Genomic DNA, 21,314 nt, shown 5'->3' on the forward strand with positions numbered 1-21,314 from the left:
AGTATGAATACCGCCAAGAAAGGATTGCTACCTTTTAGATATGGCGTTCCTTTATCTAAAGACTATGTCTTAATATGACTATTAAGGTTGAGGAAATGAAGGCAGTATTCTACGTTTCCGCAGTAGATAGCTTCATGTATGGATTGCTATGTACGAGATCTTATATTTGCTATGCAGTTAGCATGATTGTAAGATATCAGTATAGTCCTAGTTAAGGACACTGAATTGTGGTAAATAATATTCTCAAGTCCCTGACTAGAGAATAAGGATAGTTTACCAGTTAGACAGTTTAGTTCCTTTTTGGATTATATGATTTCGGATTTCCAGGCTGACCGGAACAAAGAATAATTACCTCGAGCTATGTGTTTTTTCTTGGGAGGTAAAACCTTTTGGTTTGACCACTACCTCCAGGATCTAAGGGTAATTCCTAGTTTGCGTGGGAGCATCACCTTCGTGATACCTCAAGTGCAGTTGCGAACTCTAAGGAATCCAAGAACCACAAGTGGTTAAACACATGGAGAGTAAGTACCAAGTTATACGATTATTCGTAAATCGACGTTTTTGTGCTCAAAGAATAAATTCTAACATATTGGAGAAACCTACTGATCTTTAACAAAAGGCTTATCGCAAATGGTCATTGAAAGATGGGAATGCGATTGATGCCAGATTGATGCCACCCACTTAGGAAACTTTAAGTATAAGTGGGAGAAGTGTTAGGTGATTGGTAATGTCACAGCCCACTATCCCAATGACGGGTTAACCAGGGTTATGACTTGGGGTGAACAATAAGAAATGGAAATGGACAATTACTTAACATTAAAGTATATGGAAATGTCACTCATAGATAAAATGCTAGGATCATATATGATTATTTGGATACACATAATTGAGAACTGATTAAGGTGGTTACCCAATAACACGTATCACAACTTCATATCATAGAGCTATCTTAATCAAAGTGTTTTGCAGCGGAAAGCGTGTGAGATATACATATGAAGATGTATACTCAAGGTTACATTTCTTGAAATGTCAAAGGAACACCCGCTCAACATCATTCCATTCCATCAACTGCTCAACCTGCACATTTAGAAATACATGCAGGGCTGAGTATAAAAATACTCAGTGGGCATAGCCGAAAATACAACATGCATACATATATAAATTGAACTGCCATAACAGTAACACACAGGGGTTTTCTTAAATGACCTGTGCTTACTAAAATATTTCTTTCATTTTCATAAAGTCGATCGGCCGATCATTTTCCTTCATATGATCCATATCTGTTCCTTTCTGTCACGCGCCGGGAAGGAGGCCTCCTTACCACGGACGCCAAGACCGGTCGCAAGCGACTCGCGGTCTCCATAAGTGTACACGTTAACCCTAGCTAGCGACCTTTGTCTAGCATAGGATCCCAATTGGATTTCCTTTAAAGTTGGCGAACCAACACAGATAGGATACATATAAAAACATAAACATTTTTGGCAGTCAATCATTTCATTTCATAAACATTTCATTTTCATTTCATAAGAGTCATTTATCATTTGGGCATAATAATAAACTGAAATTAACAGTTAAAATCATCTCATGCATATATTCGTATAAGAGGCCTACGACACGCAGGGGATCTCTATATACGTATAGTAAAAGTAATGCCCACCTGATTAGGCAAAGCCTGTCGTTTATCCTTATCTCTGAATCGGAATAGCAGTGCTAATCCTCCTGTTGCTCAAAGCCTACAAGAAATCTATTCTCAATAGGTCTCCTTGAATTCTAATCTTAAGTCATGGTGTAGTGCTTAATATTCTATGATTCACTTAGCCGGGTTTTCAAAATTTAATGAATAAATAATTGAAAACATTTTCTCTTGAGTTAAGAACACCAACAATATTCTTACTCATCTTTTAATAATTGGAATTATAAATAAAACCAATTAAATCATAAATATTCTTATTGCAAAATATAATGCAAATCTTGTCATGCTTAGCATATAATAAGTAATTTACTTAAAATATGCTTATAATAATAATTTAATATTATTATAAAAATTTACTCTTTGAAAATAATTAATTAAACTTAATAAGTCTAATTAATTATAATAGTGTAGCTCCTTTAAATAAAATCTGTACAAATCCAATTAAATAAATACTTGGGCAGCCCATGATTTAAAATAATCAAAGGCCCAGCTTAATATAGAAAATCGGCCCAAAATTAAGAAATAACCCAGCCCATTTAATTAAAAATCTCGGCCCAAGTACTTATAAAAATCGGCCCATAACTAATTAAATAAATTGAGCCCAATTCGCAAGCCCACCCTCAATTAAAATCGGCCCAAGTCAAAATTTAAAACAAAGGCCCAACACTTCAAAGCCCAACCCCTAACCCAAACCTAAAGCCCAACACTCCCTCCCTTATTTCTCCCCTCTCACAAACACACGCACACACTCACACATCTCTCAATCGGCGCCCCTCCCTTCTTCTTCGGCGAAGCGCCGCCTCCGTCACCGGCGAGAGCGCAGCCCCTCCGGAACCCTCGACTCTCATCCCCGTCCTCTCTTTTTCGCTTTTCGCTCACTCCCACATACTCAGCGCCGCAGCAGCAGCCGCCGGTAAAGCGACAGCCGCCGTTGCACAGCTCCCTCTCCCTCGCTCGTCTCTCGCCTAGCCCGCTCGGAATGACAGCAGAGCCGTCGAGCCCTCTCCCTAAATCCCCAGAACTCGAGCTATAACCCCTGCCTCCTGCAACCTCCGGCGAGCAGCGGCCAAAACCGCCACCACCGTCTCTCTCATGCTCAAGCTTGACCGGCGATTACCAGTAGCTCCACGCCACCGGCATCCACCTACCTCTTCTCCGAACCTGCCCTCTCAGAAGCCACCCTCACAGAACTCCGGCAACTGCGGCAGTGCCACGGCCGCCACCCTCTTCCCCCGACTCGATTCAACCGTCAACAACAGCATCAACAGAAAGCCATCCACCGCCTCCTCATCCCTCTCTCTCTCTTTACCAGAACATCACCCTCGACTCTCCCTCGTCCCTGCCCTTGGCCGGACAGGAGTGGCGGAGCCGCCGTGCCCTGGCCTCTCCCTCATTCTCTCGACTTTCTCAGCTAGCAACCAAGCAACCCGACTCGACACAGCAAGTATGGAAATAAGGAGATTCAAAGCTACAAACTTTTTCTCAAATTATTTTTTTATTACTCGAATGATGTATAAATGTATGCTTGTGTCTCTGTGCTTTAATTCGATATGCATAAAAGATATGCACTGACGATGAGATGAATGAATGTATGCTTATGCCTCCTTGCTTTTGGCTCAATTAAGAACTACAATAAAATGGAATAAGGATTTAGAAGTAAAACCTTTAGAAAGGTTTCGGCTGGGTCGGTTTGCTTGAATTTGTGTGGTAGCTGAAATTGATTCACATATGGTATATTCATTGAGGTGGAGAGTTTGTGTTGTAAGAAATAAATTATGAAATTATGATTGCAGTTCTTACCTCTGCACTTGTTCGTTGGGTTTCCTTGTGAGAGTGAAATATGGCAAATTGTGTGGGAGATTGAGTAGAAGTGGAAGGGGATGGGTGAAGTATATCAGTGGGTGTGCTGCAGTAGGCATGCTTTTTGCAGGGAGTTGGTGGTGGGAGTGGGTAGTGTCTTAGTGATGTTAACTTTGCAAAAAGGAGGGAGTAGGTGGGTGTGGGAGGGAGTAGGTGAGTAGTAGGTGAGTGTGTGTTAGGTGAGGGAGAGAAGTAGGTGAGAATAAAATAAAAAGTCTTCCGGGTTGTATTATGAAAATTGTAATAATTCTTCAGTGTTTGCTTAAATAAATAGCTCGTGTAGATACTAAATGCTCAATTTAAATAAATATGAAATGCATAAGAATTTAAATGACTGACATTTACAAAAAAGATTTTGCAAATCGTTTGTTGGAATTAAAATAAATTCATTTTCTTTATATCCGGCGTGAATCATCTTACTTCTAAATTTCGAAAATAAATTCTAAATTTAACTCAGGGAAACGGGGTATTACATTCCTCCCTCCTTAAAAAAAATTCCGTCCTCGGAATTGCATATCTGGTATTCTATCTTGTTATACTAGTCATTCGTTTATTCATCTCTTTTGTGGCCCTTTCCATCCTGTGATGGTTCCACTACATGACGAGAACAATATTATTGCCTCGTAAAACTTGAATCTTGCGATCAAGTATTTGGACTGATTTCTCTTCACAACTTAGGTCCTGGCTAGGACTACTTTATCTTGCTTAATCACATGCTTTCTTAATTGCGAGATGCTATACGTATTGTTTACATCCACAATGCTTGGTGGCAGAGCCAACTTATAGGCTACAAAGGCCTAACTTATCTAGGATCTCAAAAGGTCCTATATAACGGGGTCGTAACTTGCCCTTCTTTCCGAAACGTATAACTCCCTTTGAGGGAGAGACTTTGAGGAAAACTCGATCCCCAACATTAAATTCTAATTCCGATCGGCGTTTATCGGCGTAAGACTTTTGTCTATCTTGAGTTTCTTTGTTTCTTTGCTTGATGTGGTCGACTTTCTCAATCATCTATTGGACCAGTTTAGGACCTAACAACATTCTTTCACCCACTTCATCTTAGTAAAGTGGTGAACTACCTTAATTGTTTCCTTCGTCCTAAGTCACCTTCTCAGATTTGACTAGGAAATTCTAACATCAAACTTTTCTCATCATCTTGGTAACTTTCACTTAAAGATTAATGGCACTCCTTCTGCCATGTAAACTCATTTTCTCATTTCCAAATGATTATTTAATGGGGTTTCTAAGTTTCCATTGTGGTGGCGTTCCAACTTTATTCTTGCTGTAGCTTCTGGCACTTTAGCCAAAGCATTCACTCTCTTAACTTGAGCCTACTAGCCTTGGGGTTGGGTTATACCTTAAGTTTAGTTCTAGTGCTTTCCTTCCATTTCCTTTTTCTTTACCTCCATCTTGAGGTGATGTACATATCTTGTTTGTGCGTGAACTTTTTCCTTCTCCAATTGTTGTAGTGACTCGGTGGTGAGAGTCTCGTTCATTGCTTGTTCCTTCATAATATCTCCCTAGTTTACTAGGGGAATTGAAAATCTCATGCCGCAATTCATTTACGAACTCCTTTACGCATTTCTCATTATTCATTTATAAATGACTTAAATAAGCATTTTAAACTCCATTAAAAAGGAATTGATTTAAAACATTTTAATCCTTTTAAAATCCATACTCATAAAGCCTTAACTCATGCTCTATCTCATATTCTATCTCTTTACTCATCTCTATATAAACTCTCCACTCATCTCAAATCCTTGAGTTCAAGGATAAGTTTCAAGAAAATCATGGTACTAAGTCTCGATTTATCTCTCATATAAGGCTCATCCAATCTCATTCAACACATAGACAACACAATCACATAAGGCATATAAGAAAACACAATCAAACATTATCAAAACATGCTTTGTTTTTACACTGACTCAACTTTCAAATCTAACCTGTTCTTACTCCGACACCTCCTGGACACGAGACTCATACCAAAAGAAAGGTCATCGAGTCTATTTTCATATAAAAAAAAGTAGAGTCAAAAACTCCAAGTATTCTAGGAGATATGACTGTTTTACTACAGTCTACCATATTCGGCAGTTTTGAGCAATCGAAAACTTGGATTTTTGAAAAATAGTAAATGCTGTCAAACTGGGCTCAAATTTTGTGGATATCTAGCTAACACAATAAGGTTAATACCATAAAATTTTGGAAAGCTAGATCACACAGGAAGCTACTGAAATGAATGACTCTTTCCCCTGCTCTCTGAAACTCTCGGTAGTAATGTGCAGTTTCGGTTTTGTATTTTATAAAAATAGTAAAAGAAGTCCAAATGACTTGAAATTTTACCGATGTTCTCAAGACTCATGTAGAGATTTGGTATAAAATTTTCAAAGCATTTTGACATTGAAGAAAACGTCGATCACAGTAGGTCAGTAGGCCTACGAAATTCACCAAAATCTCATCTCAAACTCTTAAAATACTCAACTCAACATTCCTTCAAGGAAACTCATTAAAGCTCATTTTAAACACATATAACACTCACAAACATTCAAGCACAATATAATGCTCATCATACTCAAATCTTGACTCTCTTCTTACATCATAACCTCAAATCTCTAGTAAAACGTTTCAATGAACGCATCATTAAAATTCTCTTTTCATTTTCATGCACAAAATTACTCAATTATTCAAACATGATCTCATTCATCATATAAATCATTATACACATATAGATTCTCTTTTATCATGTACTGAACTCTAATGAAACTTCATGTATCATCATAAAACTCTTAATAAAACATGACAAACTTTCACATAATGGTCATAAAGCAATTAAACCTCATTTTATCAATCATCGACTTCTCAAAATATGAAAACTCAAAAACTCATATAAACTAAACTAAGTCAAAAATTTTCTTAGCCAACAAAAGACTTACTCAAACATAATTATACACTAATATCATGCTCAAATACATATATCTTAAGCCAAAATCACTTTAATAACACATAGGCAAAAAGTCCTAATTTTTATTAAACTAAACTCTTTTGAAAATATCACTAATCATGTATAACCTATTGATCAAATCATAGATCTAACATCCTAGGTTACCAATTAGCACAAATCAACATCATAAAACAAGATCACATATAGATACACATGTATGTCATCTTCTTCCTCAAACTAACACTTTTCATTTTTCACCTCTCAACCTCAAGCTTCAATCTCATCCATCATTAATCATCTAGATCATCTCATAAACTCAAATCCATCATCAATACATCAATTTATCCATAGGATCTCAACATCCCAATTTTAGATAAACTAACCTAATAGAAAAATCTATATCTCATGGCTAATCATCAAGATTTTCATATATATTAACTCAATAATCATCAATCATCATATAACTCAAGCCAATTCAAGAAAACAAACAACAAAATTTCGTAGGGTTTCAAGCCCCTAATTTTCGAAAATTTCATAGAAATAAGTTGGGTGATTTTCTTGCTCAATCATGATCATATACTCACATATAACATCATACAATCTAGATCTATAAAAATAAGAATCACTTACCCAAGATTAAACAAAAATCAAAGTTTTCCTTTCTCACTCTTCAAACCAAACCCCACGGTCCTCTTGAAATCTTCAAGAATTGAAAGGTGTTTATGTTGATTTGGTGGAGGAATTGATCTTGATGTGAACTTGGAAGCTTTGGTGATTCATCTATGGTGATCTTTTGGAGCAAAATCGGAAGAGAGGGAGAGAAATTGAGAGTGGCCGAATGGTGAAGAAAATGAGGGAAATGAAGTGAATTTGTCTTGCTTAGGAAGGATGATTGGAGACCAAACACTATTCACCATTTAATACTTGTCCCCCCTATACACTAATCCCTTCCCTTCATCTTCATACCACACGTCCACTTCAAGTAAGGCTAAGGAAATTAATCACATGCTTATTAGATTAAAATAATCATGTGTGTGTAAGGTTGTGTAGTCTAGAATAAATCATGTATTAAGCTACATTAACAAAATCATAAAAGACTAATTACTAATTAATGCAATGCTACAAAACTCTTGTGACCAATATTTAAAATAAATATGGCACTAATATTAGTGCACTCACTCAATTATAATATTCCTCATCATAGGAAAAATGATTTAAAAATATTTTGTTTGGAAAAATTTTCATAAACCGGCATTCTTTGATTTCTCGGTAAAAATAAACTGCACTTGCTTTGAAAACTTAATTAAAATTCCAAGTGCTAAAGTCATCAAATAAAAATCATAATAACTTGCTCACAATGACATACGTAACAAAACTCACATAATCAATCAGTCATGTAATTTCACATAATATCACGTCAAAGCAGTCGGCAAACACAGACAAACTAGACGTCTCTCCGACCGATTTTTTTTTTTATTTTTTTTATTTTTTTATTTTTTTATCAAGGTTTTTCACTCTTTCTTTCTCGACTCTATTTCCAACTCATTATTCCTATTTTCTTAATAGGACAGTCAATCTCTCTGACATCTCAGTATTCTCAATAGTGTTAAGACACTATCTCACAACATAGGGAAAAGTACGGGGTGTTACATGTACTATCAAATTTAGATAAAATTCATGACTTCATGCATAATTTAAAATTCATGTGGCTCATATAAATACACTTAACTCACCAATTAAAACTTATGCACCACATTTATAAAAATTTTCCTTTAACTAAGCACATTAAAACACATATATAATGATTAAATCACATCAGATAAATCAAACCAGTTTTTATTATAAATGGATGCCGAATCCTAATTATTAATAATTAAGCCCTTAATCAGGGATTAAAAGTCGGGGTATGATATACTATCCCCCTTAAAAGAAATTTCGTTCCGAAATTTGTACCACAGGAAATAATTCTGGGTATTTCTCCTTCATGCTAAACTCGAGTTCTCACGTCGCCTCTTCTTGATCATGTTGCTTCCAAAGAACTATTACTAAAGGTATCGACTTATTCCTTAGTACTTTAACTTTCCGATCTAGAATAGATTCGGGTCTCTCCTCATATCAATTGGATTCCTAATTCCAATTTATATACATGAGATTTACTTGAGAATAAGTTCCCTCGTCCTTTTTCGGCGGTTCATTTTGCTCCTACCTCATTCCTAGGGCTCATCTATAGGGTATTCTTTTTTCCAAAGACTAAAATAGTCATCAACCCATTTCTTGTTACCTATCACATGAATAACACTTTCCTATGAATTTATCTTAAAACTATCATAGACCAATTAACTTAAGTCCTCGTACTCGAACACTATATTACGGTCTTAGCTTGAACTCTGAATTTCTATCATAATGAGTGGTCGATATCATTTATAGGACAAAGACTAATAATCTCAACTAATTACAATGAGACACAATTATATGAAGTCATAGTTTGGGTAGTATACTACATCGGTAGACTAACATTTCTTGGTCATATCAAACAAGGGGATCTATTATGACAACTCACGAGTTGCAAGGCTCAAACTCAACACAACATCAAAACAAGGTGTTGTAGAAATTGTTCAAGAGAATCAAAAGAATGACCAGAGGGTATGAAATGATTAACTACTAGGTCGAACAAAATGACCTCGAGTATGAACCCATCTGGCTTTTCAACCGAAAGTTGAAAACACATGGGTTTTCAACCCAAAAGACGTCTACTGAGATTTGGATCATGTGGACTGGCCAGGTCCAACATCATCACCTCCCAGTCACACGAGAAACATCGTCCCGAACTTGAAGGGCCATGAACATACTATACATAACAAAACATAAGTTCATTATGACAATTAAACTTATCTTAAGGTTCCCTATCCTATTGATCTCAAACCCCAAACCTCTCTTAAGACATATACACACAGACATACGTACACAGGCAAAACACTCTATTCATAAAATCTATCCTGTAGCAAAAGTCGATTTGATATTCCGTCGTACTTGAACATTTGAACGTAGAGACTATGGTTCAACCTTTGATGCAACGTTTACCTTGAATTCGTCGCGTATCGTCATTCTGTGTTTTTCCTTTACCTCGTACATATCTTTCCATTCCTCTTTGTAGTTCAAAAGAATCATTGTTTTCTTGAGGGAGCTGAAATGCTCTAAGTTCTCTTTCATTCTTCTACATCATCACCTTAAGAATCTAGATTGTAGAGATATCCTACTAATCTAGTAGTCTATGTTCTTTTAAAATTGTGATCATGCAACTTATAGCAATCTATGTTCTCCGGGAAAACATATGTCAATTTTTCTATCATTCGTCTGATCATAACATCATAGATTGCGAAAATATGCCATGAAAGGCAAAACATTCAACATTTCATCATAACCTGCTCTTCACATAAACATATTCATGAAGCATTTTAGAACATTAACATCTTTAAAACGTTGAAACTGCAGTTACCTTCTTTCCTTGATTGAGCACGATGCAATGGAGTGTTGAGCGGTGCCATATGAACCCGTGTAAGTCTAAAGAATCAAACTAGACTTGACTCTTTAGAATAAGGTTTCTAGGGCCAGAGCGAACGAACCGCTCTGATACCACTCTGTCACAGCCCACTATCCCAATGACGGGTTAACCGGGGTTATGACTTGGGGTGAACAATAAGAAATGGAAATGGACAATTACTTAACATTAAAGTATATGGAAATGTCACTCATAGATAAAATGCTAGGATCATATATGATTATTTGGATACACATAATTGAGAACTGATTAAGGTGGTTACCCAATAACACGTATCACAACTTCATATCATAGAGCTATCTTAATCAAAGTGTTTTGCAGCGGAAAGCGTGTGAGATATACATATGAAGATGTATACTCAAGGTTACATTTCTTGAAATGTCAAAGGAACACCCGCTCAACATCATTCCATTCCATCAACTGCTCAACCTGCACATTTAGAAATACATGCAGGGCTGAGTATAAAAATACTCAGTGGGCATAGCCGAAAATACAACATGCATACATATATAAATTGAACTGCCATAACAGTAACACACAGGGGTTTTCTTAAATGACCTGTGCTTACTAAAATATTTCTTTCATTTTCATAAAGTCGATCGGCCGATCATTTTCCTTCATATGATCCATATCTGTTCCTTTCTGTCACGCGCCGGGAAGGAGGCCTCCTTACCACGGACGCCAAGACCGGTCGCAAGCGACTCGCGGTCTCCATAAGTGTACACGTTAACCCTAGCTAGCGACCTTTGTCTAGCATAGGATCCCAATTGGATTTCCTTTAAAGTTGGCGAACCAACACAGATAGGATACATATAAAAACATAAACATTTTTGGCAGTCAATCATTTCATTTCATAAACATTTCATTTTCATTTCATAAGAGTCATTTATCATTTGGGCATAATAATAAACTGAAATTAACAGTTAAAATCATCTCATGCATATATTCGTATAAGAGGCCTACGACACGCAGGGGATCTCTATATACGTATAGTAAAAGTAATGCCCACCTGATTAGGCAAAGCCTGTCGTTTATCCTTATCTCTGAATCGGAATAGCAGTGCTAATCCTCCTGTTGCTCAAAGCCTACAAGAAATCTATTCTCAATAGGTCTCCTTGAATTCTAATCTTAAGTCATGGTGTAGTGCTTAATATTCTATGATTCACTTAGCCGGGTTTTCAAAATTTAATGAATAAATAATTGAAAACATTTTCTCTTGAGTTAAGAACACCAACAATATTCTTACTCATCTTTTAATAATTGGAATTATAAATAAAACCAATTAAATCATAAATATTCTTATTGCAAAATATAATGCGAATCTTGTCATGCTTAGCATATAATAAGTAATTTACTTAAAATATGCTTATAATAATAATTTAATATTATTATAAAAATTTACTCTTTGAAAATAATTAATTAAACTTAATAAGTCTAATTAATTATAATAGTGTAGCTCCTTTAAATAAAATCTGTACAAATCCAATTAAATAAATACTTGGGCAGCCCATGATTTAAAATAATCAAAGGCCCAGCTTAATATAGAAAATCGGCCCAAAATTAAGAAATAACCCAGCCCATTTAATTAAAAATCTCGGCCCAAGTACTTATAAAAATCGGCCCATAACTAATTAAATAAATTGAGCCCAATTCGCAAGCCCACCCTCAATTAAAATCGGCCCAAGTCAAAATTTAAAACAAAGGCCCAACACTTCAAAGCCCAACCCCTAACCCAAACCTAAAGCCCAACACTCCCTCCCTTATTTCTCCCCTCTCACAAACACACGCACACACTCACACATCTCTCAATCGGCGCCCCTCCCTTCTTCTTCGGCGAAGCGCCGCCTCCGTCACCGGCGAGAGCGCAGCCCCTCCGGAACCCTCGACTCTCATCCCCGTCCTCTCTTTTTCGCTTTTCGCTCACTCCCACATACTCAGCGCCGCAGCAGCAGCCGCCGGTAAAGCGACAGCCGCCGTTGCACAGCTCCCTCTCCCTCGCTCGTCTCTCGCCTAGCCCGCTCGGAATGACAGCAGAGCCGTCGAGCCCTCTCCCTAAATCCCCAGAACTCGAGCTATAACCCCTGCCTCCTGCAACCTCCGGCGAGCAGCGGCCAAAACCCGCCACCACCGTCTCTCTCATGCTCAAGCTTGACCGCCGATTACCAGTAGCTCCACGCCACCGGCATCCACCTACCTCTTCTCCGAACCTGCCCTCTCAGAAGCCACCCTCACAGAACTCCGGCAACTGCGGCAGTGCCACGGCCGCCACCCTCTTCCCCCGACTCGATTCAACCGTCAACAACAGCATCAACAGAAAGCCATCCACCGCCTCCTCATCCCTCTCTCTCTCTTTACCAGAACATCACCCTCGACTCTCCCTCGTCCCTGCCCTTGGCCGGACAGGAGTGGCGGAGCCGCCGTGCCCTGGCCTCTCCCTCATTCTCTCGACTTTCTCAGCTAGCAACCAAGCAACCCGACTCGACACAGCAAGTATGGAAATAAGGAGATTCAAAGCTACAAACTTTTTCTCAAATTATTTTTTTATTACTCGAATGATGTATAAATGTATGCTTGTGTCTCTGTGCTTTAATTCGATATGCATAAAAGATATGCACTGACGATGAGATGAATGAATGTATGCTTATGCCTCCTTGCTTTTGGCTCAATTAAGAACTACAATAAAATGGAATAAGGATTTAGAAGTAAAACCTTTAGAAAGGTTTCGGCTGGGTCGGTTTGCTTGAATTTGTGTGGTAGCTGAAATTGATTCACATATGGTATATTCATTGAGGTGGAGAGTTTGTGTTGTAAGAAATAAATTATGAAATTATGATTGCAGTTCTTACCTCTGCACTTGTTCGTTGGGTTTCCTTGTGAGAGTGAAATATGGCAAATTGTGTGGGAGATTGAGTAGAAGTGGAAGGGGATGGGTGAAGTATATCAGTGGGTGTGCTGCAGTAGGCATGCTTTTTGCAGGGAGTTGGTGGTGGGAGTGGGTAGTGTCTTAGTGATGTTAACTTTGCAAAAAGGAGGGAGTAGGTGGGTGTGGGAGGGAGTAGGTGAGTAGTAGGTGAGTGTGTGTTAGGTGAGGGAGAGAAGTAGGTGAGAATAAAATAAAAAGTCTTCCGGGTTGTATTATGAAAATTGTAATAATTCTTCAGTGTTTGCTTAAATAAATAGCTCGTGTAGATACTAAATGCTCAATTTAAATAAATATGAAATGCATAAGAATTTAAATGACTGACATTTACAAAAAAGATTTTGCAAATCGTTTGTTGGAATTAAAATAAATTCATTTTCTTTATATCCGGCGTGAATCATCTTACTTCTAAATTTCGAAAATAAATTCTAAATTTAACTCAGGGAAATGGGGTATTACATTCCTCCCTCCTTAAAAAAAATTCCGTCCTCGGAATTGCATATCCGGTATTCTATCTTGTTATACTAGTCATTCGTTTATTCATCTCTTTTGTGGCCCTTTCCATCCTGTGATGGTTCCACTACATGACGAGAACAATATTATTGCCTCGTAAAACTTGAATCTTGCGATCAAGTATTTGGACTGATTTCTCTTCACAACTTAGGTCCTGGCTAAGACTACTTTATCTTGCTTAATCACATGCTTTCTTAATTGCGAGATGCTATACGTATTGTTTACATCCACAATGCTTGGTGGCAGAGCCAACTTATAGGCTACAAAGGCCTAACTTATCTAGGATCTCAAAAGGTCCTATATAACGGGGTCGTAACTTGCCCTTCTTTCCGAAACGTATAACTCCCTTTGAGGGAGAGACTTTGAGGAAAACTCGATCCCCAACATTAAATTCTAATTCCGATCGGCGTTTATCGGCATAAGACTTTTGTCTATCTTGAGTTTCTTTGTTTCTTTGCTTGATGTGGTCGACTTTCTCAATCATCTATTGGACCAGTTTAGGACCTAACAACATTCTTTCACCCACTTCATCTTAGTAAAGTGGTGAACTACCTTAATTGTTTCCTTCGTCCTAAGTCACCTTCTCAGATTTGACTAGGAAATTCTAACATCAAACTTTTCTCATCATCTTGGTAACTTTCACTTAAAGATTAATGGCACTCCTTCTGCCATGTAAACTCATTTTCTCATTTCCAAATGATTATTTAATGGGGTTTCTAAGTTTCCATTGTGGTGGCGTTCCAACTTTATTCTTGCTGTAGCTTCTGGCACTTTAGCCAAAGCATTCACTCTCTTAACTTGAGCCTACTAGCCTTGGGGTTGGGTTATACCTTAAGTTTAGTTCTAGTGCTTTCCTTCCATTTCCTTTTTCTTTACCTCCATCTTGAGGTGATGTACATATCTTGTTTGTGCGTGAACTTTTTCCTTCTCCAATTGTTGTAGTGACTCGGTGGTGAGAGTCTCGTTCATTGCTTGTTCCTTCATAATATCTCCCTAGTTTACTAGGGGAATTGAAAATCTCATGCCGCAATTCATTTACGAACTCCTTTACGCATTTCTCATTATTCATTTATAAATGACTTAAATAAGCATTTTAAACTCCATTAAAAAGGAATTGATTTAAAACATTTTAATCCTTTTAAAATCCATACTCATAAAGCCTTAACTCATGCTCTATCTCATATTCTATCTCTTTACTCATCTCTATATAAACTCTCCACTCATCTCAAATCCTTGAGTTCAAGGATAAGTTTCAAGAAAATCATGGTACTAAGTCTCGATTTATCTCTCATATAAGGCTCATCCAATCTCATTCAACACATAGACAACACAATCACATAAGGCATATAAGAAAACACAATCAAACATTATCAAAACATGCTTTGTTTTTACACTGACTCAACTTTCAAATCTAACCTGTTCTTACTCCGACACCTCCTGGACTCGAGACTCATACCAAAAGAAAGGTCATCGAGTCTATTTTCATATAAAAAAAAGTAGAGTCAAAAACTCCAAGTATTCTAGGAGATATGACTGTTTTACTACAGTCTACCATATTCGGCAGTTTTGAGCAATCGAAAACTTGGATTTTTGAAAAATAGTAAATGCTGTCAAACTGGGCTCAAATTTTGTGGATATCTAGCTAACACAATAAGGTTAATACCATAAAATTTTGGAAAGCTAGATCACACAGGAAGCTACTGAAATGAATGACTCTTTCCCCTGCTCTCTGAAACTCTCGGTAGTAATGTGCAGTTTCGGTTTTGTATTTTATAAAAATAGTAAACGAAGTCCAAATGACTTGAAATTTTACCGATGTTCTCAAGACTCATGTAGAGATTTGGTATAAAATTTTCAAAGCATTTTGACATTGAAAAAAACGTCGATCACAGTAGGTCAGTAGGCCTACGAAATTCACCAAAATCTCATCTCAAACTCTTAAAATACTCAACTCAACATTCCTTCAAGGAAACTCATTAAAGCTCATTTTAAACACATATAACACTCACAAACATTCAAGCACAATATAATGCTCATCATACTCAAATCTTGACTCTCTTCTTACATCATAACCTCAAATCTCTAGTAAAACGTTTCAATGAACGCATCATTAAAATTCTCTTTTCATTTTCATGCACAAAATTACTCAATTATTCAAACATGATCTCATTCATCATATAAATCATTATACACATATAGATTCTCTTTTATCATGTACTGAACTCTAATGAAACTTCATGTATCATCATAAAACTCTTAATAAAACATGACAAACTTTCACATAATGGTCATAAAGCAATTAAACCTCATTTTATCAATCATCGACTTCTCAAAATATGAAAACTCAAAAACTCATATAAACTAAACTAAGTCAAAAATTTTCTTAGCCAACAAAAGACTTACTCAAACATAATTATACACTAATATCATGCTCAAATACATATATCTTAAGCCAAAATCACTTTAATAACACATAGGCAAAAAGTCCTAATTTTTATTAAACTAAACTCTTTTGAAAATATCACTAATCATGTATAACCTATTGATCAAATCATAGATCTAACATCCTAGGTTACCAATTAGCACAAATCAACATCATAAAACAAGATCACATATAGATACACATGTATGTCATCTTCTTCCTCAAACTAACACTTTTCATTTTTCACCTCTCAACCTCAAGCTTCAATCTCATCCATCATTAATCATCTAGATCATCTCATAAACTCAAATCCATCATCAATACATCAATTTATCCATAGGATCTCAACATCCCAATTTTAGGTAAACTAACCTAATAGAAAAATCTATATCTCATGGCTAATCATCAAGATTTTCATATATATTAACTCAATAATCATCAATCATCATATAACTCAAGCCAATTCAAGAAAACAAACAACAAAATTTCGTAGGGTTTCAAGCCCCTAATTTTCGAAAATTTCATAGAAATAAGTTGGGTGATTTTCTTGCTCAATCATGATCATATACTCACATATAACATCATACAATCTAGATCTATAAAAATAAGAATCACTTACCCAAGATTAAACAAAAATCAAAGTTTTCCTTTCTCACTCTTCAAACCAAACCCCACGGTCCTCTTGAAATCTTCAAGAATTGAAAGGTGTTTATGTTGATTTGGTGGAGGAATTGATCTTGATGTGAACTTGGAAGCTTTGGTGATTCATCTATGGTGATCTTTTGGAGCAAAATCGGAAGAGAGGGAGAGAAATTGAGAGTGGCCGAATGGTGAAGAAAATGAGGGAAATGAAGTGAATTTGTCTTGCTTAGGAAGGATGATTGGAGACCAAACACTATTCACCATTTAATACTTGTCCCCCCTATACACTAATCCCTTCCCTTCATCTTCATACCACACGTCCACTTCAAGTAAGGCTAAGGAAATTAATCACATGCTTATTAGATTAAAATAATCATGTGTGTGTAAGGTTGTGTAGTCTAGAATAAATCATGTATTAAGCTACATTAACAAAATCATAAAAGACTAATTACTAATTAATGCAATGCTACAAAACTCTTGTGACCAATATTTAAAATAAATATGGCACTAATATTAGTGCACTCACTCAATTATAATATTCCTCATCATAGGAAAAATGATTTAAAAATATTTTGTTTGGAAAAATTTTCATAAACCGGCATTCTTTGATTTCTCGGTAAAAATAAACTGCACTTGCTTTGAAAACTTAATTAAAATTCCAAGTGCTAAAGTCATCAAATAAAAATCATAATAACTTGCTCACAATGACATACGTAACAAAACTCACATAATCAATCAGTCATGTAATTTCACATAATATCACGTCAAAGCAGTCGGCAAACACAGACAAACTAGACGTCTCTCCGACCGATTTTTTTTTTTTTTTTTTATCAAGGTTTTTCACTCTTTCTTTCTCGATTCTATTTCCAACTCATTATTCCTATTTTCTTAATAGGACAGTCAATCTCTCTGACATCTCAGTATTCTCAATAGTGTTAAGACACTATCTCACAACATAGGGAAAAGTACGGGGTGTTACATGTACTATCAAATTTAGATAAAATTCATGACTTCATGCATAATTTAAAATTCATGTGGCTCATATAAATACACTTAACTCACCAATTAAAACTTATGCACCACATTTATAAAAATTTTCCTTTAACTAAGCACATTAAAACACATATATAATGATTAAATCACATCAGATAAATCAAACCAGTTTTTATTATAAATGGATGCCGAATCCTAATTATTAATAATTAAGCCCTTAATCAGGGATTAAAAGTCGGGGTATGATATACTATCCCCCTTAAAAGAAATTTCGTTCCGAAATTTGTACCACAGGAAATAATTCTGGGTATTTCTCCTTCATGCTAAACTCGAGTTCTCACGTCGCCTCTTCTTGATCATGGTGCTTCCAAAGAACTATTACTAAAGGTATCGACTTATTCCTTAGTACTTTAACTTTCCGATCTAGAATAGATTCGGGTCTCTCCTCATATCAATTGGATTCCTAATTCCAATTTATATACATGAGATTTACTTGAGAATAAGTTCCCTCGTCCTTTTTCGGCGGTTCATTTTGCTCCTACCTCATTCCTAGGGCTCATCTACAGGGTATTCTTTTTTCCAAAGACTAAAATAGTCATCAACCCATTTCTTGTTACCTATCACATGAATAACACTTTCCTATGAATTTATCTTAAAACTATCATAGACCAATTAACTTAAGTCCTCGTACTCGAACACTATATTACGGTCTTAGCTTGAACTCTGAATTTCTATCATAATGAGTGGTCGATATCATTTATAGGACAAAGACTAATAATCTCAACTAATTACAATGAGACACAATTATATGAAGTCATAGTTTGGGTAGTATACTACATCGGTAGACTAACATTTCTTGGTCATATCAAACAAGGGGATCTATTATGACAACTCACGAGTTGCAAGGCTCAAACTCAACACAACATCAAAACAAGGTGTTGTAGAAATTGTTCAAGAGAATCAAAAGAATGACCAGAGGGTATGAAATGATTAACTACTAGGTCGAACAAAATGACCTCGAGTATGAACCCATCTGGCTTTTCAACCGAAAGTTGAAACACATGGGTTTTCAACCCAAAAGACGTCTACTGAGATTTGGATCATGTGGACTGGCCAGGTCCAACATCATCACCTCCCAGTCACACGAGAAACATCGTCCCGAACTTGAAGGGCCATGAACATACTATACATAACAAAACATAAGTTCATTATGACAATTAAACTTATCTTAAGGTTCCCTATCCTATTGATCTCAAACCCCAAACCTCTCTTAAGACATATACACACAGACATACGTACACAGGCAAAACACTCTATTCATAAAATCTATCCTGTAGCAAAAGTCGATTTGATATTCCGTCGTACTTGAACATTTGAACGTAGAGACTATGGTTCAACCTTTGATGCAACGTTTACCTTGAATTCGTCGCGTATCGTCATTCTGTGTTTTTCCTTTACCTCGTACATATCTTTCCATTCCTCTTTGTAGTTCAAAAGAATCATTGTTTTCTTGAGGGAGCTGAAATGCTCTAAGTTCTCTTTCATTCTTCTACATCATCACCTTAAGAATCTAGATTGTAGAGATATCCTACTAATCTAGTAGTCTATGTTCTTTTAAAATTGTGATCATGCAACTTATAGCAATCTATGTTCTCCGGGAAAACATATGTCAATTTTTCTATCATTCGTCTGATCATAACATCATAGATTGCGAAAATATGCCATGAAAGGCAAAACATTCAACATTTCATCATAACCTGCTCTTCACATAAACATATTCATGAAGCATTTTAGAACATTAACATCTTTAAAACGTTGAAACTGCAGTTACCTTCTTTCCTTGATTGAGCACGATGCAATGGAGTGTTGAGCGGTGCCATATGAACCCGTGTAAGTCTAAAGAATCAAACTAGACTTGACTCTTTAGAATAAGGTTTCTAGGGCCAGAGCGAACGAACCGCTCTGATACCACTCTGTCACAGCCCACTATCCCAATGACGGGTTAACCGGGGTTATGACTTGGGGTGAACAATAAGAAATGGAAATGGACAATTACTTAACATTAAAGTATATGGAAATGTCACTCATAGATAAAATGCTAGGATCATATATGATTATTTGGATACACATAATTGAGAACTGATTAAGGTGGTTACCCAATAACACGTATCACAACTTCATATCATAGAGCTATCTTAATCAAAGTGTTTTGCAGCGGAAAGCGTGTGAGATATACATATGAAGATGTATACTCAAGGTTACATTTCTTGAAATGTCAAAGGAACACCCGCTCAACATCATTCCATTCCATCAACTGCTCAACCTGCACATTTAGAAATACATGCAGGGCTGAGTATAAAAATACTCAGTGGGCATAGCCGAAAATACAACATGCATACATATATAAATTGAACTGCCATAACAGTAACACACAGGGGTTTTCTTAAATGACCTGTGCTTACTAAAATATTTCTTTCATTTTCATAAAGTCGATCGGCCGATCATTTTCCTTCATATGATCCATATCTGTTCCTTTCTGTCACGCGCCGGGAAGGAGGCCTCCTTACCACGGATGCCAAGACCGGTCGCAAGCGACTCGCGGTCTCCATAAGTGTACACGTTAACCCTAGCTAGCGACCTTTGTCTAGCATAGGATCCCAATTGGATTTCCTTTAAAGTTGGCGAACCAACACAGATAGGATACATATAAAAACATAAACATTTTTGGCAGTCAATCATTTCATTTCATAAACATTTCATTTTCATTTCATAAGAGTCATTTATCATTTGGGCATAATAATAAACTGAAATTAACAGTTAAAATCATCTCATGCATATATTCGTATAAGAGGCCTACGACACGCAGGGGATCTCTATATACGTATAGTAAAAGTAATGCCCACCTGATTAGGCAAAGCCTGTCGTTTATCCTTATCTCTGAATCGGAATAGCAGTGCTAATCCTCCTGTTGCTCAAAGCCTACAAGAAATCTATTCTCAATAGGTCTCCTTGAATTCTAATCTTAAGTCATGGTGTAGTGCTTAATATTCTATGATTCACTTAGCCGGGTTTTCAAAATTTAATGAATAAATAATTGAAAACATTTTCTCTTGAGTTAAGAACACCAACAATATTCTTACTCATCTTTTAATAATTGGAATTATAAATAAAACCAATTAAATCATAAATATTCTTATTGCAAAATATAATGCAAATCTTGTCATGCTTAGCATATAATAAGTAATTTACTTAAAATATGCTTATAATAATAATTTAATATTATTATAAAAATTTACTCTTTGAAAATAATTAATTAAACTTAATAAGTCTAATTAATTATAATAGTGTAGCTCCTTTAAATAAAATCTGTACAAATCCAATTAAATAAATACTTGGGCAGCCCATGATTTAAAATAATCAAAGGCCCAACTTAATATAGAAAATCGGCCCAAAATTAAGAAATAACCCAGCCCATTTAATTAAAAATCTCGGCCCAAGTACTTATAAAAATCGGCCCATAACTAATTAAATAAATTGAGCCCAATTCGCAAGCCCACCCTCAATTAAAATCGGCCCAAGTCAAAATTTAAAACAAAGGCCCAACACTTCAAAGCCCAACCCCTAACCCAAACCTAAAGCCCAACACTCCCTCCCTTATTTCTCCCCTCTCACAAACACACGCACACACTCACACATCTCTCAATCGGCGCCCCTCCCTTCTTCTTCGGCGAAGCGCCGCCTCCGTCACCGGCGAGAGCGCAGCCCCTCCGGAAC

At 36.4% G+C, this 21,314-nt stretch overlaps 3 long non-coding RNA genes across 4 annotated transcripts; all 3 read right to left on the reverse strand.

Moving 5' to 3' along the window:
• Window positions 1-793: 793 nt before the first annotated feature.
• Window positions 794-3,673, reverse strand: LOC130988994 (uncharacterized). Of its 2 annotated transcripts, XR_009090359.1 has the most exons (3): window positions 3,494-3,673; window positions 1,658-3,404; window positions 794-1,077 (listed from the first exon to the last, which is right to left on the reverse strand). It is a non-coding gene; the product is annotated as an uncharacterized LOC130988994 (long non-coding RNA). The 2 variants fall into 2 exon arrangements; XR_009090360.1 differs by having other exon boundaries at window positions 1,658-3,673.
• A 6,522-nt stretch (window positions 3,674-10,195) lies between these two features.
• Window positions 10,196-11,339, reverse strand: LOC130989001 (uncharacterized). Its single transcript, XR_009090367.1, has 2 exons — window positions 11,060-11,339; window positions 10,196-10,479 (listed from the first exon to the last, which is right to left on the reverse strand). It is a non-coding gene; the product is annotated as an uncharacterized LOC130989001 (long non-coding RNA).
• Window positions 11,340-19,579: 8,240 nt separating this feature from the next.
• On the reverse strand, window positions 19,580-20,900 carry LOC130988998 (uncharacterized). Its single transcript, XR_009090365.1, has 2 exons — window positions 20,444-20,900; window positions 19,580-19,863 (listed from the first exon to the last, which is right to left on the reverse strand). It is a non-coding gene; the product is annotated as an uncharacterized LOC130988998 (long non-coding RNA).
• Between the last annotated feature and the right edge of the window lie 414 nt (window positions 20,901-21,314).

The sequence above is a fragment of the Salvia miltiorrhiza genome, chromosome 6, assembly GCF_028751815.1.
Source record: "Salvia miltiorrhiza cultivar Shanhuang (shh) chromosome 6, IMPLAD_Smil_shh, whole genome shotgun sequence".
Taxonomy (NCBI): Eukaryota; Viridiplantae; Streptophyta; class Magnoliopsida; order Lamiales; family Lamiaceae; genus Salvia; species Salvia miltiorrhiza.